This window comes from Ovis canadensis, chromosome X (assembly GCF_042477335.2).
Source record: "Ovis canadensis isolate MfBH-ARS-UI-01 breed Bighorn chromosome X, ARS-UI_OviCan_v2, whole genome shotgun sequence".
In the NCBI taxonomy this organism is placed as follows: Eukaryota; Metazoa; Chordata; class Mammalia; order Artiodactyla; family Bovidae; genus Ovis; species Ovis canadensis.
The window spans coordinates 109,815,770-109,839,420 of record NC_091727.1 but is presented as its reverse complement, the minus strand read 5'-3'; the positions used below and the strand labels follow the sequence as shown (position 1 = coordinate 109,839,420).

Below are 23,651 nucleotides of genomic sequence, written 5' to 3'. Positions count from 1 at the left end.
CACATATTAATTAGATTGTTTTCCTTTTTGTTGTTGAGTTGTAAGAGTTTTTATATATCCTGGATGCTCATCAGATACGTGTATGAAAATACAAATATTTTCTCTCATTCTATGGGTTGTCTTTCTACTTTCTTGGTAGTATCCATTGAAGCATAAAAGCTTTTAATATTTATGAAATCTAACTTATCTGTTTTTTCTTTTGTTGCTTGTGCTCTTAGTATCATATTCCAATAACCACTGCCTAATCCAAACTTACAAAGATTTACACTTGTATTTCCTTCTTCACAAGTTTTACAGCTCTTTTCAGTTAGATCTTTTGATCCATTTTGAGTTAGCTTTGGCATTTGTTTTTAAGGTAGGGGTCCAGCTTCTTTCTTTTGTGCAGGGGTATCCAGTTTGTCCCAGCACCATTTATTGAAGACTATTCCTCACTGAACAGCTTTGGCACACTTGTCAAAAACAGTTGACCATAATGGATGGGTTTATTTCTGGATTCTCGCATCTATTCCTTTGGTCTCTATGTGTATACTTATGCCAGTACCACTTTGTTAAAATTACTGTAGCTTTGTAGTAAGTTTTTAAATGGGAAAGTATAAGACCTCCAAAATTGTTCTTCTTAATCAAGATTTTTTGGCTATTAGGGGTCCTTTGTAATTCCATATAAATTTTTGTTTTAAACTTTTTACTTTTGCAAAAAAAGTCTTTGGGATTTTGATAGAGAATGCACTCAATCTGTAGATCACTTCAGGTAGTATTGCCATCCTAACAATATTAAATCTTCAAATCCACAAACACAGGCTATCTTTCCATTCAGTTCAGTTCAGTCGCTCAGTCGTGTCCGACTCTTTGGAACCCCATGGACTGCAGCATGCCAGGCCTCCCAGTCCACCACCAACTCCTGGAGTTTACCCAAACTCATGTCCATTGAGTCAGTGATACCATCCAGCCATCTCATCCTCTGTCATCCCCTTCTCCTCCTGCCTTCAGTCTTCCCCAGCATCAGGGTCTTTTCCAATGAGTCAGCTCTTTGCATGAGGTGGCCAAAGTATTGGAGTTTCAGTCTCAACATCAGTCCTTCCAATGAACACTCAGGACTAATCTCCCTTAGGATGGACTGGTTGGATTTCCTTGCAGTCCAAGGGACTCTCAAGAGTCTTCTCCAACACCACAGTTCAAAAGCATCAATTCTTCAGGACTCAGCTTTCTTTATAGTCCAACTCTCACATCCATACATGACTACTGGAAAAAGCATAGCCTTGACTAGATGGACCTTTGTTAACAAAGTGATGTCTCTGCTTTTTAATATGCTATCTAGGTTGGTCATAACTTTCCTTCCAAGGAGTAAGTGTCTTTTAATTTCATGGGTGGAATCATCATCTGCACTGATTTTGGAGCCCCCCAAAATAAAGTCAGCCACTGTTTCCACTGTTCCCCCATCCATTTGCCATGAAGTGATAGAACCAGATGCCATGATCTTCGTTTTCTGAATGTTGAGCTTTAAGCCAACTTTTCACTCTCCTCTTTCAGTTTCATCAAGAGGCTCTTTAGTTCTTCACTTTCTGCCATAAGGGTGGTGTCATCTACATATCTGAGGTTATTGATATTTCTCCTGGCAATCTTGATTCCAGCTTGTGCTTCCTCCAGCCCAGCGTTTCTCATGATGTACTCTGCATAGAAGTTAAATAAGCAGGGTGACAATACACAGCCTTGACGTACTCCTTTTCCTATTTGGAACCAGTCTGTTGTTCCATGTCCAGTTCTAACTGTTGCTTCCTGATCTGCATACAGATTTCTCAAGAGGCAGGTCAGGTGGTCTGGTATTCCCATCTCTTTCAGAATTTTCCACAGTTTATTGTGATCCACACAGTCAAAGGCTTTGGCATAGTCAATAAAGCAGAAATAGATGTTGTTCTGGAACTCTCTTGCTTTTTCCATGATCCAGCGGATGTTGGCAATTTGATCTCTGGTTCCTCTGCCTTTCCTAAAACCTGCTTGAACATTTGGAAGTTCACAGGTCACATATTGCTGAAGCCTGGCTTGGAGAATTTTGAGCATTACTTTGCTAGTGTGTGAGATGAGTGCAATTGTGCAGTAGTTTGAGCATTCTTTGGCATTGCCTTTCTTTGGAATTGGAATGAAAACTGACATTTTCCAGTCTTGTGGCCACTGTTGAGTTTTCCAAATTTGCTGGCATATTGACTGCAACACTTTCACAGAATCATCTTTCAGGATTTGAAACAGCTCAACTGGAATTCCATCACCTCCAGTAGCTTTGTTCGTAGTCATGCTTCCTAAGGCCCACTTGACTTCACATTCCAGGATGTCTGGCTCTAGGTGAGTGATCATACCATTGTGATTATCAGGGTCATGAAGATCCTTTTTGTACAGTTCTTCTGTGTATTCTTGCCACCTCTTCTTAATATCTTCTACTTTTGTTTGGTCCATACCTGGAGCAGCGAGCAGCCAAGAGGAGGCACCTCACTTCCAAAGTAAGGAGCAGTGGCTGTGCTTTGCTGGAGCAGCCATGAAGATACCACACATCCAAGGTAAGAGAAACCCCAGTAAGACGGTAGGTTTTACTGTGCTGAGAGGGGGCATCAGAGGGCAGACTGAAACCACAATCAAAGAAAACTAACCAATCTAATCACATGGACCACAGCCTTTTCTAACTCAATGAAACTAAGCCAATCCATGTAAGGCCACCCAAGACAGATGGGTCATGGTGGAGAGTTCTGACAAAATGTGGTCCACTGGAGAAGGGAATGTCAAACCGTTTCAGTATTCTTGCCTTGAGAACCCCATGAACAGTATGAAAAAGCAAAATGATAGGATACTGAAAGAAGAACTCCCCAAGTCGGTAGGTGCCCAATATGCTACAGGAGATCAGTGGAGAAATAACTCCAGAAAGAATGAAGAGATGGAGCCAAACCAAAAACAACACCCAGTTGTGGATATGACTGGTGATAGAAGCAAGGTCCAATGCTGTAAAGAGCAATATTGCATAGGAACTTGGAATGTTAGGTCGATGAATCAAGGCAAATTGGAAGTGGTCAAACAGGAGATGGCAAGAGTGAACATCAACATTTTAGGAATCAGCGAACTAAAATGGACTGGAATGGGTGAATTTAACTCAGATGACCATTATATCTACTACTGTGGGCAAGAATCCCTTAGAAGAAATGGAGTAGCCATCATAGTCAACAAAAGAGTCTTTCCATTAGGTCATCTTTAATTTCTTTCAGCAATGTTTTTAGTTTTCAGAATATTAACATTCTCTAATATGGCATATTACAGTGTTTAGTTTTCACATGTTGAAACTGTTCTTGCATACCTTGGATAAATTCTTCTTGGTCATGGAGTATAATCCTTTTAACATGCTGCAGGATTCAGTTTGCTAATAATTTATTGATGATTTTTACATCTATATTCATAAAGGATGTTAGTCTGTATTCTTTTCAGTGGGCTCTTTGGCTTTGATATCATAGTAATACTGGCTTCATAGAAGTTAGGAAGTGTTCTCTACTGCTCTATACTTTGGAAGAGTTTGATAAGAGTTTAGTCACTTTTCTGAAATAATTTTGTAAGATCTGTATTCTTCGCCTAATGTGGCCAAGGAATTCCTTCTTCCATACTGTTAGCAATCAGCTAGTGATTTAACAGAATTTCTTAAAAGCCTGGAACTACAACTATGTCCTAGTCTTTGCCGAGGGGCTCTGTGTGTGTCGTGCTGGGCCATCAACTTGCAATCAGGCAATTTACAGCTCTACCTGACTTTCCTGCCCTGTTTCCAGAGCCTCAGGGTGAGCCATAGGCAAGAGCTTATCAGCCTTCTCAGATTTTTCCTGAGCATCTGCACAGCCTTCGGCATACATGTGGCCTTCTAGATTCCCAGGAATACATAGAAGCTTTTCAAAGCTCTTTTTCCCCAAAGCATCTCACTTCCCAGCCTCTCCTCACAAGCGCTTCAGTCTTCTGTTGTCACTACTGTTATCCCTTACTCCAAGGAGTAGCTGCTAAAAACACTTGCCTTTAAATATCTTCCATAAACATTCCCTGGGTAGACACCTAAGCCCTGGGAAAGTTTCAAGTTAGGTAAAATTAAGGCAAGCCTTTTCAGATAGCCTCCAGGGATATACCAGATAGGTCAAAATATTAATCACAATTCTTTGAGAATAAGGTCTGTTCTACTTCCAATACTAGGTGCTTGTAGCAGGAATATGCGTTCTTGTCTTCAAGGTCACTGCCAAGCTTGGGGGTAGGGAGTGGTACCAGGGTAAGTTTAAATGCCACATATCTCTGTTATGTGGGTTTCTCTGGTGGCTCAGATGATAAAGAATCTGCCTGCAATGCGGGAGACCAGGGTTCAATCCCTGGATTGGGAAGATCCTCTGGAGAAGGGAATGGCAACCCACTCCAGCATTCTTGTTTGGGAAATCCCATGGACATGGGTTTCTTCATTGTTTTCATGGTGGGATGGATTTCTTCGCTCCACTGGACACCAGTTTCTTAATTCATACTTTTCTTCATTCTTTTGACCTTTCCATTTTTATTAAGGTAAAAATATACATAATATAACAATTTACCATTTTAACAATTCTTAACACTATAATTCAGGGACATCAACTACATTTCCATTGTTGTACAAAGAGGAGCTACTCCACTTCCAAGGTCAGGGGCGGCGGCCGAGAGGAGCAACCCCATGTCCAAGGAGCAGTGGCTGCATGGATACACGAGGGCCAAGAGGAGCTACTCCACGTTCAAGGTCAGGAAGGGTGACCTTGTCCAAGGTACGGAGCAGTGGCTGTGCTTTGCTGGAGCAGCCATGAAGAGATATCCCACATCCAAGGTAAGAGAAACCCAAGTGAGACAGTAGGTATTGCGAGAGGGCATCAAGGGGCAGACGCACTAAAGCCATAATCACAGAAAACTAGCCAATCTGATCACATGGACCACAGCCTTGTCTAACTGAATGAAACTAAACCATGCCATGTAGGGCCACCCAAGACGGACGGGTCATGGTGGAAAGGTCTAACAGAATGTGGTCCACTGGAGAAGGGAATGGCAAACCACTTCAGTATTCTTGCCTTGAGAATCACATGAACAGTATGAAAAGGCAAAATGATAGGATACTGAAAGAAGAACTCCCCAAGTCGGTAGGTGCCCAATATGCTACAGGAGATCAGTGGAGAAACAACTCCAGAAAGAATGAAGAGATGGAGCCAAGGCAAAATCAACACCCAGTTGTGGATGTGACTGGTGATAAAAGCAAGGTCCAATGCTGTAAAGAGCAATATTGCATAGGAACCTGGAATGTCAGGTCAATGAATCAAGGCAAATTGGAAGTGGTCAAACAGGAGATGGCAAGAGTGAACATCGACATTTTAGGAATCAGCGAACTAAAATGGACTGGAATGGGTGAATTTAACTCAGATGACCATTATATCTACTACTGTGGGCAGGAATCCCTCAGAAGAAATGGAGTAGCCATCATGGTTAACAAGAGTCTGAAATGCAGTACTTGGATGCAATCTCAAAAACTACAGAATGATCTCTGTTCATTTCTAAGGCAAACCATTCAATATCACTGTGATCCTAGTCTATGCCCCGACCAGTAATGCTGAAGAAGCTGAAGTTGAACAGTTCTATGAAGACCTACAAGACCTTTTAGAACTAACATCCAAAAAAGATGTCCTTTTCATTATAGGGGACTGGAATGCAAAAGTAGGAAGTCAAGAAACACCTGGAGTAACAGGCAAATTTCGCCTTGGAATGTGGAATGAAGCAGGGCAAAGGCTAATAGAGTTTTGCCAAGAGAACACACTGGTCATAGCAAACTCCCTCTTCTAACAACACAAGAGAAGACTCTACACATGGACATCACCAGATGGTCAACATAGAAATCAGATTGATTATATTCTTTGCAGCCAAAATGGAGAAGCTATATACAGTCAGCAAAAACAAGACCAGGAGCTGACTGTGGCTCAGATCATGAGCTCCTTATTGCCAAATTCAGACTTAAACTGAAGAAAGTGGGGAAAACCACTAGACCATTCAGGTAAAGTGAAAGTGAAAGTGAAGTCGCTCAGTCGTGTCCAACTCTTTGCGACCCCGTGCACTGTAGCCTACCAAGCTCCTCTCTCCATGGGCCTCTCCAGGCAAGAATACTGCAGTGGGTTGCCATTTCCTTCTCCAGGGGATCTTCCCAACCCAGGGATCAAACCCAAGTCTCTCACATTGCAGGCAGATGCTTTAACCTCTGAGTCACCAGGGAACATTCAAGTATGACCTAAATCAAATCCCTTATGATTATACAGTGGAAGTGAGAAATAGATTAAGGGACTAGATCTGATAGACACAGTGCCTGATGAACTACGGATGGAGGTTCATGACATTGTACAGGAGACAGGGATCAAGACCATCCCCATGAAAAAGGAATGCAAAAGAGCAAAATGGCTGTCTGAGGAGGCCTTACAAATAGTTGTGAAAAGAAGAGAAGCGAAAAGCAAAGGAGAAAAGGAAAGATATAAGCATCTGAATGCAGAGTTCCAAAGAATAACAAGGAGAGATAAGAAAGCCTTCCTCAGCGATCAATGCAAAGAAATAGAGGAAAACAACAGAATGGGAAAGACTAGCGATCTTTTCAAGAAAATTAGAGATACCAAGGGAACATTTCATGCAAAGATGGGCTCGATAAAGGACAGAAATGCTATGGACCTAACAGAAGCAGAAGATATTAAGAAGAGGTGGCAAGAATACGTGGAAGAACTGTACAAAAAAGATCTTCACGACCCAGATAATCCTGATGGTGTGATCACTCACGTAGAGCCAGACATCCTGGAATGTGAAGTCAAGTGGGCCTTAGAAAGCATCACTACAAACAAAGCTAGTGGAGGTGATGGGATTCCAGTTGAGCTGTTTCAAATCCTGAAAGATGATGCTGTGAAAGTGCTGCACTCAATATGCCAGCAAATTTGGAAAACTCAGCAGTGGCCACAAGACTGGAAAATGTCAGTTTTCATTCCAATCCCAAAGAAAGGCAATGCCAAAGATTGCTCAAACTACTGCACAATTGCACTCATCTCACAATCTAGCAAAGTAATGCTTAAAATTCCCCAAGCCAGGCTTCAGCAATACGTGACCTGTGAACTACCAAATGTTCAAGCAGGTTTTAGGAAAGGCAGAGGAACCAGAGATCAAATTGCCAACATCTGCTGGATCATTGAAAAAGCAAGAGAGTTCCAGAAAAAACATATATTTCTGCTTTATTGACTATGCCAAAGCCTTTGACTGTGTGGACCAACACAAACTGTGGAAAATTCTGAAAGAGATGGGAATGCCAGACCAACTGATCTGCCTCTTGAGAAACCTATATGCAGGTCAGGAAGCAACAGTTAGGACTGGACATGGAACAACAGACTGGTTCCAAATAGGAAAAGGAGTACGTCAAGGCTGTATATTGTCACCCTGCTTATTTAACTTCTATGCAGAGTACATCATGAGAAACGCTGGGCTGGAAGAAGCACAAGCTGGAATCAAGATTGCCGGGAGAAATATCAATAACCTCAGATATGCAGATGACACCACCCTTATGGCAGAAAGTGAAGAAGAACTAAAGAGCCTCTTGATGAAAGTGAGAGAGGAAAGTGAAAAAGTTGGCTTAAAGCTCAACATTCAGAAAACTAAGATCATGGTATCTGGTCCCATCACTTCATGGGAAATAGATGGGGAAACAGTGGAAACAGTGTCAGACTTCATTTTTGGGGACTCCAAAATCACTGCAGATGGTGACTGCAGCCATGAAATTAAAAGACACTTACTCCTTGGAAGGGAAGTTATGACCAACCTAGATGGCATATTGAAAAGCAGAGACATTACTTTGCCAACAAAGTCCATCCAGTCCAGGCTATGGTTTTTCCTGTGGTCATGTATGGATATGAGAGTTGGACTGTGAAGAAAGCTGAGCACTGAAGAATTGATGCTTTTGAACTGTGGTGTTGGATAAGACTCTTGAGAGTCCCTTGGACTGCAAGGAGATCCAACCAGTCCATTCTAAAGGAGACCAGTCCTGGGTGTTCATTGGAAGGACTGATGCTGAGGCTGAAACTCCAGTACTTTGGCCACCTCATGCGAAGAGTTGACTCATTGGAAAAGACCCTGATGCTGGGAGGGATTGGGGGCAGGAGGAGAAGGGGCCGACAGAGGATGAGATGGCTGGATGGCATCACCGACTCGATGCACATGAGTTTGGGTGAACTCCGGGAGTTGGTGATGGACAGGGAGGCCTGGCGTGCTGCGATTCATGGGGTCGCAAAGAGTTGGACATGACTAAGCGACTAAACTGAAGTGAACTCAACTGAAAACTTCACTTTCCATCTGCTGGATTCCTCATAAGTAATTTCATCTCTGTTGTCATTAGACAGTTACTCCTAGTTACTCCTCCCCCAAGTTTCTTGGAAACATCATTCAATTTTCTTTGTCTAAGGACATCATAAAAGTAAAATCCATCATTCTAAGGACATCGTATAAGTAAAATCATATAGAATGTGTTTTTGGAGTCTGGCTTGTTTCACATAGCATAACACTTTCAAGGTCACCACACATTGTAGCATGTGTCAGATAATTTCATTCCTTTTTAAGGCATAATAACGTTGTGTAATCATGTACAGCATTTTGTTTATCCATTTATTTGTCAATGGATATTTGGATTGTTTCCATTTCTTGATTATTGTAAGTAATGCTGGTAAGACATTATTCAAGTCACTGCCTTCAATTATGAGGAGGGTATACACCTAGGTGGGGATTGCTCACTCATAAAGGAATTCTATTTTTAATTATTTGAAGGACTCCTAGACTGTTTCCCACCACAGCTGCACCGTTTTATTTTATTTTATTGCACCATTCTACATGCCTAGCAAGAACATAGAAAGGTCCCAATTTTAACATCCTCACGAGCACTTTGTGGTTTGGCGCGTCTGAATATTACATCAGAGGGGATCCATATGCACAATGCACACGTGCACAATGATGAAAATATGTTTTTACCACATATTAAAACGTGGTAAAAATGAAGACATTGGGAAAACGAAATGCTGAGTGTGCTTTCTCCCCAGATATAAAGCAGTGTGTCCAGTGCCCAGCTCAAGAGCAGCCAAACAGGGAGAAAAATCACTGCCTCCCCAAAGTTGTGACCTTCCTGGTCTTTGATGATTTTCTGGGGATGTCACTGGCCAGCATGACTCTGTGCTTCTGTGTCATCACAGGTGTGGTTTTGTGGGTCTTTGCGAAGCACCGAGACACCCCCATCATCAAGGCCAATATCCAGGCTTTCAGCTATGTCCTGTTTATCTCCCTCCTCCTGTGCTTCCTCTGCTCCTTACTCTTCATTGGTCATCCCCAAACAGCCATCTGCATCCTCCAACAGATCACATTTGGAGCTTCCCTGGTAGCTCAGTTGGTAAAGAATCCACCTGCAATGCAGGAGACCCTGGTTCAATTGCTGGGTTGGGAAGATCCACTGGAGAAGGGAAGGGCTACCCACTCCAGTATTCTTGGGCTTCCCTTTTGGCTCAGCTAGTAAAGAATCCACCTGCAATGTGGGAGACCTGGGTTTGATCCCTGGCTTGGGAAGATCCCCTGGAGAAGAGAAAGACTACCCACTCCAGTATTCTGGCCTGGAGAATTCCATGGAGTGTGTAGTCCATGGGGTCACAAAGTGTCAGACACAACTGAGCGACTTTCACTTCACTTCACTCACTGTGACTGTTGCCACTGTTTTGACCAAAACCTTGACTATGATCCTGGCATTCAAGACCAGGAAGCCAGGAACAACCATGAGATGATTGCTGGTAACAGGAGCTGCTAACTATGTCATTCCCACGTGCTCCCTGATCCAGGTGATTGTCTGTGGAGTCTGCTGGAAACCTCTTTCCCTTTCCTTGAGATGGACACTCATTCTGAACACAAGGAGCTCCTCATTGTGTGCAACAAGGGCTCAATCACTGCCTTCTACTGTGTCCTGGGATTCCTGGGCTCCATAACTCCGGGGACCTTCTCCTTGGCTTTCCTGGCCATGAACCTGCCTGACACCTTCAGTGAAGCCAAATTTCTGACCTTCAGCATGCTGGTGTTCTGCAGTGTCTGGGTCACTTTTCTCCTCACCTACCACAGCACCAAGGGCAAGGTCATGGTGGCCGTGGAGATCTTCTCCATCTTGGCCTCCAGTGCTGGGCTCCTAGGCTGCACCTTTGCCCCAAAGTGTTATTCTGTGCTTCCCAGGTGGTGCTAGTGGTAAAGAACTGCCTGCCAATGGAGGAGACCCTGGTTTGACCCCTGGGTCAGGAAGATCCCCTGGAGGAGGGCAGGCAAACCACTCCAGTATTCTTGTCTGCAGAATTCCGTGGACAGGAGCCTGATGGGCTACCGTCCGTGGGGTTGCAAAGAGTCGGACATGGCTGAAATGACTGAGTATGCATGCACTCTATGTTATTCTCCTAAAACCCGAGAACTCTATGAAAGGTTTAGGGATTCAAATAAATTCTCAGGGAAATAAGCTTTCAGGTTTTATCTCATAAGTCTCTATCACCATTTTGGCCTTCATCAATAAGCCACTCATAAAAATAATATGTTTATTCATTCAAATGTTAGAAACCATCAAACCTGCTTTACCTCTATTTATCAAGGGATTCTTCCCTCTCTTTTTAAGAGTCTTTGTGTACAACTACCCTCAGTCATCAAGATTCACAGAAAGGAATTCTACCTCAGATTAATGACTTTCCTCAAAATTTTTGCTATTGATCTATTTCTTCCATCATTAAGTTAAGTATACAGTAAGCACATCCTTATTGTTCGACCCACTCCCCTATCCCACAAAGGTTCGTTTACAACTAAATACTATTCAGAATACTCTTTACTGTACCTTTCCTATTTTGTTTCTTAAACTGACAGTGTAAAAAGTCATATTTTTAAATTAATTTTTTATTGGCGTATAGTTGAACTTTTGGATGGAGCAGAAGGTCCAAGGATAAAGTAAGCTGGCAGACATGTGATGAACAACTGACTTCTATCCACCCAGCATCTGCATCCCTGGCACTTTTTAGGATGATGTTTTACTATCCATCACTGGCCCCCACCTCCTTAAACACAGCGATGAGTATGTGACCCAAGGTAGACCAATTCAACTCCCTCTTCTAGGAATCTTACTCAAGTGGAGATGCGTAAGTGCTGAAGGAAATGGGAGTTGTGCAAATCAATGACACATTCTGCAAATGTGGTTCATGAGTCCCCATTCAGAAGCTCCTCTGGTTTCTCTCCTCCTAGTCCCTCATATGTGGGCTGCACTGCGAACGTGGTAAGAGCAAAAGGGTACCTCACTCAGACCCCAGTCATCAGAACTGGAGCTTGAAGGAGACTGGGTTGCAAGAAGGAGCTGCTCAGTTATCAGAAGTGGGACCTGAGGTCAGGGCTGGCCCAGCAATGTGAATGACCTGAGGAAGAGTGTCATAGTGCTGGCCCATGGTCAGGGAGGGTCCAAGAGCCTGGGACAGAGCTGAGCCTGCAGCTCAGTGAGTGGATGGTCCCCTAGTAAATGGTCCCAGCAGAGAGCACATCAGTCATGGTTGAATTCAAGAAACAGAGCCACCAGGAGTGGCCTTGGCCACTAGGAGCCACTATATGCACATATATATTCTACTGTATATATGTGTAGGCTATATGGGTTTGCTGGGCTTCCCTGATAGCTCAGTTGGTTAAAAAAAAAAAAATCTGCCTGCAATGCAGGAGACCCCTGTTCGATCCCTGGGTCAGGAAGATCCCCTGGAGAAGGGAAAGGCTACCCACTCCAGTATTCTTGGGCTTCCCTTGTGGCTCAGCTGGTAAAGAATCTGCCTGCAATGCGAGAGACCTGGGTTCGATCTCTGGGTTGGGATAATCCCCTAGAGAAGGGAAAGGCTATCCACTCCAGTATTTTGACCTAGAGAACTTCATGGACAATATAGTCCATGGGGTCGCAAAGAGTCAGACACAACTGAGCAACTTGCACTTCACTTTTCATATGGGTTTGCTACAGAGCTGTGACAGCATGTAATTGTGACAGCTGATTAAGCATCCTCTGGATGTCTATAAGGCTGTTGTCTTTGCATTGGATATCCCAGCTTGAAGTCCACAGGGCAGCCAATTAGCAAGGGAAGATGGATGTAAAATGGGGAAGAACGAGGGCACGCTGAAACCCATCAGCACATGCTGGAGCCTGCGAGGACAGACCAAAACCCTCGTCAGTTCTGTTCACCTCTGACATTGAAGCTGTCACGAACTACCACTAATGCAGTGGCTGCAAACAACAGAAATTTATTCTTTTACAGTCCTGGAGGCTAGAAGTCCAAAAGGAGTCTTAACGGGTCTAAAATCAAGGCTTAGACAGGGCTGGTTCTTTCTGAATTTTCCCAGGGAGGATCTGTGTCCTGCCTCTTTCAGCTTCTGGTGGCTGTCATGTTCCTTGCCTGGTGACTGTGTCACTCCACTCTCTGCCTCACAGTCACATGGCCTTCTCCTCTTTTTGTCCAATTTCCCTCAGCCTCTCTCTAAGGATACTTAGGATTATATCAGGCTGCTCCCCCTCACTCTGGATTATTTTCCCATTTCACGATTTTTTAATTATCTAATTAATTAATTGGCTGCACCAGGTCTTAGTTGTGGCATATGGGATCTAGTTCCCTGACCAGGTATGGAACCTGGGCCCCCTGCATTGGGAGCTCAGAGTCTTAGCCCCTGGATCACCAGGGAAGTCCCATCAAGATTGTTAATCATATCCGAAAATCCCTTTGCTTTACAAGGTAACATTCACAGGCATTGGGAGGTGGCTAGGGCTTCCCAGGTAATGCAGTGGTAAAGAACCCACCTGCCAACGCAAGAGGTATAAGAGATGTGGGTTCAATCCCTGGCTTGGGAAGACCCCCTGGAGAAGGGAATGGCAACCCACTCCTTTATTCTTACCTGGAGAATTCCATGGATAGAGGAGCCTGTCATGGGATTGCAAAGAGTCAGACACGATTGAAGCAACTTAGCACACATCATGTAAGAAGCAATTATTCACCTATCACACGTAGTAAAAAGAAGAAAGGCAACTATAACTCTGGGGCCTAAAATCTGCGTGATGCAAATAATGATAGAATTATTAACACAGAAATGTCAATAAGAAGTGAAAACAGCCTGGGGGAGAAGAGTTTAACTTGGAATATGTCACAGACAATATAAGGGACTGATGGGACATCCATATGGACATGCCTGGGTCTAGGGGGTGGTAACTAGAAATTTTGGAAAAGCATCTAACCTGAAGATCAAGATTTGAGAGAGGAAGAGTATAAAGACTTTGAAGGTAGGATTTAGACACTTACAGTTCTATCCTCGGTGTCTAGCATGGCATCTGGCCTGTGGCCTGTAGAAGATACTCAACAAATGTTCACGGAACAAACAGATGAAAAGAAGAACCCAGAGGAGAATGGCAGGGACCAGTAGAGAGTACGGATGAAGGAGTGAACTTTGACTGGAAGGAGAAAGCTTTCTTCTTTGAAACAAGAGGCAATAAAACAGGGAGGAGGCAGCCTATGCAAACTAATTTTGAAACATGATATATTGCATGATCTCACTTTGAACAGTTCCGGGATTATCAACATGGAAGGTGAAGTCATCAGCGAGAAATGTGACTGGGATTGGATGGAGGTTTGAGGAAAGCAAACCCTAAAATGTCAGAACTTGAAAGGACCTTGGAGGGTATCTACCCCACAACCCTCATTTTACAGATAGGGCTTAGACAAAGGAATAAATCTGCTTAGGTCACCAAGCCAAATAAAGTTTGATTCAATTCATGCAATAAATATATATTGGATGCTGACTCTTTGCCAGGCAGAGCCCACGCCAGGTGTGGGAAGTACAGTGGAGAACAAGGCAGACAGAAGCCCAGCCTCACTGAGCTTTTAGGATAGCGGGGAAGACAAAGAAGTCAGTGGGGTGCAAAACACTACGGTGGGAAAAGCTTAGCTTGCTTAGGGGAGCATGAGGTTCAACCAGAAATGAAGAATGCAGTTGGCAAACTGGATACCAGCCTAGCTGAGAGTAGACACTGTCTTGGCTGTTAACCCGGTAACCTGGCTGTTAACCTGGGTAAGTTTATACATTTATAAATATAAATTTATATTTATTGGATATAAATATCCAGTCTCCTTGGATATTTATAATTCCAAGGAGAAGAAAAGAAGGCAACTCCCAGGACCTTGACTCTGGTTCCAACATTCCTTTGTACTTGGCTCTTTTCTTCCCCAGGCAGATCACAGCACAGAACAGGGAACTCCTCAGTACATCAAGTGGTCAACTGGTGGACTAAATCCTGTCCCTCTGAGCAGATGAGCAAATAGGAAAAGAGCTCAAACGTTTTGTTCTACTTGTCCAAGGGCACCCAGGAGTAAAGAAGCTGACAGAGCAGGGATTAGCTTCTTGAAGAAAATAAGGTCTGCAATGGGATTTGATGTCCACAACAGGCAAGATGAACGGAGAAGGCAGCTCATTTTGTTCCACTCCTTTAATATGTCATCACATCTCTCTTAAGGCCGGTTGTGCTAGAAGCCAATAATAACCTAAGGCAATTACATTTTGGAAAAGAACAAATTTTAAAAGTGTGACAAAGCATAGACCACTTATCTAGCTTGAAGTTAAACAATTCAATTCTTATGACTTCTCTCATGAAATTCTCCCTAGTCCCTCATTTTATCTATCCTTAGAACACACCTCTGCCTTCTCTAGGGTGCACCCTCTCATAAGAGTTCGACAAATCTCCAGGGTATATATTCATTTCAAAGGGGCATCTCTGGCTTCTGTTGCTTTGAGGAAAGAAAGCTGGAAGCCTGCTCAGTCCACCTAGGAAATATTTTCTTCAGCTGTTGTCACTGTTGCTACAACATGGCATTGCTAGGAGTCCTGTGGTCCACGCCCATCCCTGAGCTGGCACAGAAACTTCTCTGGGTATCAGAGGGCGTAACAGAAGAAGTGTTATGTTCAGCTGTGGGCAGGTCACGCCACCCATAGGCCTCAGCCTCAGAGCCTGTCAAGCCGGAGTAGGAGCAAGCCTCCATCTGCATGCAGATGAAGAAACCTGAACTCTTTGCAACTCTTTCTGTTGAGGAGATGAGTTTAGTTTCCCAAGAAAGAGGTTTAGAATACTGGAGGGACTTCAGAACAGATACTGGGGGGACCTGAGGGAGGGAGAGGTTGAGAGAGAGTGACAGTGCAAGGGGATCCTCCTCTTCAGAAGGCCTAAAATGGTGAGACTTCCTCCCATCTCTTGCTAGTCCTGGTGAAAGATAAAGGAGAGCTTCCCAATCAATGGGCCTTGACATACTGGGTGCTGCCAGTGGATGAGAAGTGGGCAAGAATTTTTGATCTTAGGATTTGGGGCAATCAAACAGGGCTTGGGGGAGCCAGAGCCCCCAGGCCAGTCACCACCAGCAGCTAGCAGAATAGATAGGGGTTTTGTTGTTGTTGTTTTGTTTTCTTCAGAAGACAGAGCCTGTAGAACAGAATCTGGAATTTTGCCCTACAGTCTTCATGGGCAGCCAGCACTCAGGGCACTTCCAGCCCTACTGCTCTGCTTCTTCCTGATGAGTGCTCCCAAGGAAGTGGCCCACCACTAAGATGGGGATTTGAAGGAGTAACCCACTCCAGTGTTCTTGCCTGGAGAATCCCAGGGATGGGGGAGCCTGGTGGGTGGCCGCCTATGGGGTCGCCCAGAGTCAGACACGACTGAAGCGACTTAGCAGCAGCAGCAGCAGGGGAGCAAGTGAAAGTGAGGGGGAGAACTGCTGGGGGCACAGTGCCAGGTACCAGACTCAACTCTGTATCTTCACATGTCACATACTTAGCATCTGATACACCCTTTTCAGTTGCACAGAAGTTAGCCACATAGGACTACATGTGTGTCCTGCAAACTGTTGCATTATCATGATTTCAAAATACTGTCCGTGACATGAAAAGGTTCGATTGGTGTTGAAATTCATTTGTGTCATTGCAAGATATTTCATCATAGCATTTATCAATGAGAGAAAATGGAAAGGTGTTAGACTCTAAATATATTTTCAACTGTTGTAAATTTGGGAATGACTGTACAACACAACCTGTCTATCACTTACTCATGGGAACAAAGTTGCTTGTCAATGGTGACCTGGAAGAATTCCAAGAGTCATCACTAAAATCTTGATAGGGAATCACATGTAATCCTTTCAAGCACAATAGCAGATGTAAAATGTTACACTGAAGGAAGCAACTTCAAGATTTTATGAAACATTTTTGAAAACATTCAACTGGTAAGTTTGACATGAATATTTAATGTTTTCTTGAATTTTTCTATTTATTTTTCTTATCACAATTATATGATGTAAAAAACTAATAAATGTTGTCAATGAGTCCCATATAGACACCCACAAATTCCTTCCAGTGCCATACAAATGTTATCACTTTCCATCTGTGTCATGAGGTACAAGAGTTGGGGAACACTGAGATAAAGTCACATTAAGATAAGAAAAAGAGGGACTTCTATGGTGGTCCAGTGGCTAAGACTCTGCACTCCCAATGCAGAAGGCCAGGGGATTCGATCTTTGGTCAGGGAACTAGATCCTTCATGTCACAACTAAGAATTAACATGCTGCAACCAAAAAAAAAAAAAAAAGATCTCACATGCCACAACTGAGACCCGGCACAGCCAAATAAATAAATAAGGACTTCCTTGGTGGTCCAGCAGCTAAGACTCTGTGCTCCCAATTCAGGGGACCTGGGTTTGATATCTGGTCAGGGAACTTGATCCCACATGCTGCAACTGAGACCTGGTACAGCCAAATAAATAAAAAATTTTTTAAACAGAAAAGAATAAAGAGAGTTGCTTAAACCACTTTGTTAATCAGGAATCATTTATTGTAAGTGGTAGAAGTTCAACTCAAAGTAGCCTGACCCAAATAAGCAATGGGGATGGGGGAGTACCTTTATTGACTCAAGAACCAAAAATGCATAAATGTCAGGGATGGAGTTGGCCTTAGTGATGACTGGCCAAAGGGACACAAATACCATTAGCTGTCCATTGCTCACCACCTCTATTTCTCATTGCTGCTTCTCTTGGAATGTTTACTTTTCTACCTCCTGCTGTCAGCTAGATAAGCTAGATCTACTGGGGGTAATAACCCTCAAATCTCAGTGATTTAAAATAACAAATACTCATTTCTTGCTCTTGTTTCATATCTGTCATGAGTTGGCAGGCTCTCTGCTCATGATTATCACTCATGGACCCAGTGCGATGGAAAGAGAAAGCTCCAGAGTCCTACCAACTAACTCAGTAACTAAGTGCTCTGGTCTAGAAGCGACATATCATGACCACTGTCTTAGTCAGCTTGGGCAGCTCTAACACAATACCATTGACTGGGTAGCTTAACAGAAATGTATTTCTCCCAGTTCTAGAGGCTGGGAAGTCCAAGATCAAGGTGCCGCCTAATTTAGTTCCTGATGAGAATTCTCTTCTTGGCTTGCAGATGGCCTCCTTCTCACTGTGCCCTTACATGGGACGGAGAGAGAGTTTCTCTCTCTCTCTTTTTATTAGGCCGCATCCTCATGTGCAACATTGGTGGTGGTGTTGTTGTTTAGTTGCTCAGTCATCTGACTCTTTGTGACCCCATGGACTGTAGCCCGCCTGGCTCCTCTATTCATGGGATTCTCCAGGCAGGAATACTGGAGTGTGTTGCCATGTCCTCCTCCAGGGGATCTTCCTGACTCAGGGGTGGAACCTGGGTCTCCTGTGTCTCCTGCATTGGCAGGTGGATTCTTTACCACTAGCACCACATGGAAAGCCCCATATGTGGCATGTGGGATGTTAGTTCCCAAAACAGGGATGGAAGCCCCCCGCAGTGGAAGCATGGAGTCTTAACCTGGACCACCAGGCAAGTCCTGAGAGCATCTCTCTTGTGCCTCTTATTTTCTTCTTTCATCATTCCTTACTTTGCCGTTAATTTAATTTTTCATGTCTCCTCTTATAAGGGCACTAATCCCATTCATAAGAGCTCTGCTCTCATGACCTAGGGACCTCCCAAAGGCCCTGCCATCTAATACCATCACACTTGGGACTAAAGCCTCAATATATGACTTTTGAGGTGACACAAACATTCAGTACATAGTCAGTCAGTCAGTTCAGTCGCTCAGTCATGTCCGACTCTTTGCAACCCCATGAACTGCAGCACGCCAGGCCTCTCTGTCCATCACCAACTCCTGGAGTCCACCCAAATCCATGTCCATTGAGTCAGTGATGCCATCCAACCATCTCATCCTCTATCATCCCCTTCTCCTCCTGCCCTCAATCTTTCCCAGCATTAGGGTCTTTTCAAATGAGTCAGCTCTTCGCATGAGGTGGCCAAAGTATTGGAGTCTCAGCTTCAACATCAGTTCTTCCAATGAACGTTCAGGACTGATCTCCTTTAGGATGGATTGGTTGGATCTCCTTGCAGTCCAAGGGACTCTCAAGAGTCTTCTCCAACACCACAGTTCAAAAGCATCAATTCTTTGGCGCTCAGCTTTCTTTATAGTCCAACTCTCATATCCATACATGACTACTGGAAAAACCATAGCCTTGACTAAATGGACCTTTGTTAACAAAATGATGTCTCTGCTTCTTAATATGCTGTCTAGGTTAGTCGTAACTTTCCTTTCAAGGAGTAAGCATCTTTTAATTTCATGGCTGCAAACACCATCTGCAGTGATTTTGGAGCCCCTCAAAATAAAGTCAGCCACTGTTTCCCCATCTATTTGCCATGAAGTGATGGGACCAGATGCCATGATCTTAGTTTTCTGAATGTTGAGCGTTAAGCCAAATTTTTCACTCTCCTCTTTCACTTTCATCAAGAGGCTCTTTAGTTCTTCTTCACTTTCTGCCATAAGGGTGGTGTTATCTGCATATCTGAGGTTATTGATACTTCTCCCAGCAATCTTGATTCCAGCTTGTGCTTCATCCAGCCCAGTGTTGCTCATGATGTACTCTGCATAGAAGTTAAATAAGCAGGGTGACAATACACAGCCTTGACGTACTCCTTTCCCGATTTGGAACCAGTCTGTTGTTCCATGTTCATTTCTAACTGTTGCTTCCTGACCTGCATATAGGTTTCTCAAGAGGCAGGTCAAGTGGTCTGATATTCCCATCTCTTTCAGAATTTTCCACAGTTTGTAACTACTCACAACTCACATGGCCCCACCTAACCCCAAAGAGGCCAAGAAGTAAAATCTTACCATGTGCCAAAGAGAACCAGAAAAACTCAGTTAATAGCACTAATGTCTACAACATTGGTTTACATGGTACATGTTAAAGAGTGGGTAGTTAGAGCTTACAAAGAATAATGACATGAGTAAGTAATTTCTCAGGATTATTTTACCTGACCTTAGAAAAATTCAGTATGAAAAATGCTAATTATTAAACCAGGTCAAGTCTGGGTTAGTTATTCACAGTGCATGAATTCTTTAATTTACAAAAGGATTCAGCTTAGAATCTCCTTAAAACTTTGATTTCTTTTAACACAGCTAAATGTTTATTTAGAGATCATTTACTGAAGAATTCTGCAACCCTTGTGTTGAAACTTAGGTTAACTCTTATTACAAACCTTTGAATTCTTACTGTATATCGCCTATCTCAGTGTTTCTAGCACATAACATATAAATGAAACCATAGGTTTTCTGGGGTGAGTTGTAAAGAGTTTGTGGTTAGTTACACTCGAGAAGACTTAAAGGCACAGTACAATCAAAACTGTGACATTAATTATACAGAGTAAGAACTCCACAAGACTGCGACAAGAGGAATCCCTTCCTCCAGATATAAAGTGCCCCCTTTTCTCTTCAGAAGTGGCTGGTGGGATTTTCCAAGGAGACTCACTAGTTGACATGTTTACACATTAAAATGAATAACAAGACCTGGGAAGAAACTTTATTCCCACAGCAAAGTTGTTATAACAGTAACCCAATATTTGCATACGTCCATGCCTGTCCTCAAGGAGACACCCCACACTGCTATGGAACAAAGGCAAAGAGCGCGCTTTGGGTCCAATTATCTTTGCCAATGAGCCTCAAAATCATCAGCAACCAAGCCACAGCCAAGTTTTGCTACTTCTGGCAAAGCGAGCTGAATGATGCATTCAATCTCCCTACGCACAAACTTTCAATCAGCCCTTGGGGATGCTGCTCGTCTAGTGTTAAGCACTGGGCCAGCAAAGTTGGAGGCCTCCAAAAATAGTAGAAAACTTGGCACCAGTCCTGATGGACTTGGCATTCCACTTGAGACAGATGTGGTATTAAGACAAATTGTTCAAATCATTATATTGTGCACCTGGAACTAACACAGTACAGTTCTCTTTTTAAACAGAGATGAGGCGAGAGGCAATGGCCACGATGCTCGAGGACCCCAAAATGAAGAGGTAGTATAAGTGAACAACTATACTAGAAAGTGATTCTTGCACATAACCTTATGATGATATGTATTACATGGTGTTAAAACTGTCTGAAAGATTTTCATCACAAGTATGAAAAAACATAGCCTTCAACCACATGGGCAACACTACTAACCCACTGGGAACACAAGCACCACGCCCTGTTGCCTCATCCTCCACCAGGTGAACTTGACTGCTTTGACCTGCGTGTATCTGGAAGGTCGTGCTGCATGTATGGGTCAAATAAACAAGAAAATCAATGGAAGTTCCTTCCTGGGGAAAAAAATAGCAATTTTGGGGGGTGCTGAGGTACAAGGAGAATCCTGATATCAGAAGATACAAGATGTCTGAGATTCATTCATCCCTTTACTTAGTAATTCATTCACAAACATTTATGAACACCCTTTAATTGCTAAGTCATGTGCTGGACGATAAGACAGACATGGTCTCTGGTCTTATAGAGCTCACATCCTGGTGAGGAAGACAAGTACACTTTCTTTTCTCTGGGGGATGGAGACAGCCCACATGGCAGATGAGCTTATCAGTGCTGACCAGAAAATTCCAGGCTGGGTGATGAAGATTACATTTCTGCTGAAAGGTCAAAACTGCAATATGTTAGGTATTAAATCTAGGTTTGGTATCATGGGCCTTCAGTCCAGTGATACCATTTTGGGCCTGGAGCTTTCCTTTGTTTTAACAAGGCAGTGGAGAGCCTTGCGGGCCCTGGAATTAGAACTTGGACTTTATCCTAATGGCAGTAGGAATGGGAATGAGGTTTTGGTTTGTTTGTTTTAATTTTTCATGGTATAGTTTCTTTACAATGTTGTGTTAGCTTCTGCTGTACAGCAAATTATGACCTTAGTCATGTCCCACTCTTTGAGACCCCATGGACTGTAGCCTGCCAGGCTCCTCTGTGTGTGGGATTTCCCAGGCAAGGATATTGGAGTGTGTTGCCATTTCCTTCTCCAGGGGCTCTTCCCAACCCAGGGATCGAACCTGTGCCTCCCATGTCTCCTTCATTGCAGGCAGATTCTTTACCTACTGAGCCATCAGGGAAGCCCATGTGTACATATATGCCCCCCCTTTTTTTTGGATTTCCTTCCCACTTAGGTCACCACAGAGCATTGAATAAAGTTCCCTGTGCTATACAGTAGGTTCTCATTAATTATTAATTTTATACATAGTAGTACATATATGTTAATCCCAATTTCCCAACTCATCCCACCCCATCTTCCTCCCTTGGTTTCCATTCGTTTGTTCTCTATGTCTGTGTCTCTATTTCTGACTTGTAAACAGGTTCGTTTGTACCATATTTCTAGACTCCACATATATGCGTTAATCTATGATATTTATTTTTCTTTCTCTGACTTACTTCAGTCTGTATGACAGTCTTCAGATCTATCCATGTCTTTACAAATAACCCAATTTCATTCCTTTTTATGGCTAAGTAATATTCCATTGTTTATAGGTACCACATCTTTTTTTTTTTCGATTTTTAAAGTTATAGTCAATTCTTTTTATTTTATTTATTTTATTTATTTTTAATTTTTATTTTTACTTTATTTTACTTTACAATACTGTATTGGTTTTGCCATACATCGACATGAATCCACCACGGGTGTACATGAGATCCCAAACATGAACCCCCCTCCCACCTCCCTCCCCACAACATCCCTCTGGGTCATCCCCGTGCACCAGCCCCAAGCATGCTGTAGGTACCACATCTTCTTTATCCACTCCTCTGTTGATGGACATTTAGGTTGCTTCCATGTCCTGGCTATTGTAAACAGTGCTGCAGTGAACATTGGGGTACATATACCTTTGTCAATTATGGAGTGAGTTTTTCTAAAGACAAATGGCTCCTTCTTCTTCACCATGTGCCACAACCATGCATCTGACAGGCTTGTATTTGTGGCTAAGAATCATATATTTCCACCTAAGTTTTATGACACAATAACTTACAAGACAGAGAAAGAGTGTCTGCTGTGCACCTCTGTAGTACAGACTTCCCACACTCAATGATGTCTGACTCTCCTCGCCTTCCAGGCACATAGCAAATTATACTTATCCATCCATCATGAACTTGGTCAGGGCCACGTGACAAGTTTGGCTAGTGGTTTGCAGGCTGAAGTGATATGTATCACTTCTGGAAGAGAGTATTTAATTGCTTGTGCAAGATCCTTAAACTCTCTCTCTTCTCATGTTACATCAGCTAAGTTTAAAACAACCACATGTTTAAGGGGGTACAATTATCGGATGGCAAAGTCACTATCAGTCTGGATGGAACAGTTACACAGAGGTACAATTGTGCTAGGAAGTCCCTCAGACCTACCTTGGACATGAGGGACAAATACATCTCTGTTGAATTAAGGCAGTAACATTGGGAGTTATTTACCATATCATAACCTAGAATATCCTCAACTAATTGTCCCTACAAACTTGGAGAGACAGGAGGAGGTAGGTGGCCAGCTTTAACTAAATTGTCCATTCTCCTCTGCCTAAGAAACAGCTAACACACTTCTCTCCTTCCTGCATGTTTTTTTTCCTGATATATTATCTATCACACACAGACACTCTCCCTCCATTTCCCATCTATACCCACTATACAAACTTCCTCATATTAAATTGTTTTAAAACTTGATATTTTAAGATGCTTCTTTAAAACATCCTGTACTTATATCAAATAATAAGTGAAAACTTGATGGACAGTGATCACTAATTTTCTAATTTGAAAACCAATAGAGAGCCTCTTCAAGTACCATGCTCTTCCTTACTCATATTCTTCCTTATTATTCTTCCTATTCAGTGTCTCTTTGATGTGTTAAAATACCTCAGCTTGGGCTTCTTAGTCAGCCAAAACACAAGACCAAAAAATGTAAAGCTAAACAATTGACTCCATTGTACTAAGGGCAATGGACCAAAACAATTGCATTTCTGGCACATACTGGTAGAATGGAAAAAGCATCATTGGAATAAAATATTGTCACAGAGGTGCCTGTTTTTAATAAGCAAATGTGTTGGCAAGACCTATGCAGCAATAGGCAGCTTTTATGAAAGGCATCATTGTAGGTTATCAACTTTTGTTCCATTTAAACTATCCAAGGGAACATGGAAGATGAAGGAGAGAGTCAGTTGGAATCTGCCTCTTATGATGGAAAGTTAATA

At 42.9% G+C, this 23,651-nt stretch overlaps 1 long non-coding RNA gene across 1 annotated transcript in view; it reads right to left on the bottom strand.

Moving 5' to 3' along the window:
• The window catches only part of LOC138930476 (uncharacterized), a 37,714-nt gene extending 24,169 nt beyond the window's left edge, over positions 1–13,545 (bottom strand). The window contains exon 1 of the long non-coding RNA XR_011446197.1: positions 13,389–13,545. This is a non-coding gene — a long non-coding RNA (uncharacterized lncRNA). The remainder of the gene's footprint in view (positions 1–13,388) is intronic.
• Positions 13,546–23,651: the final 10,106 nt, after the last annotated feature.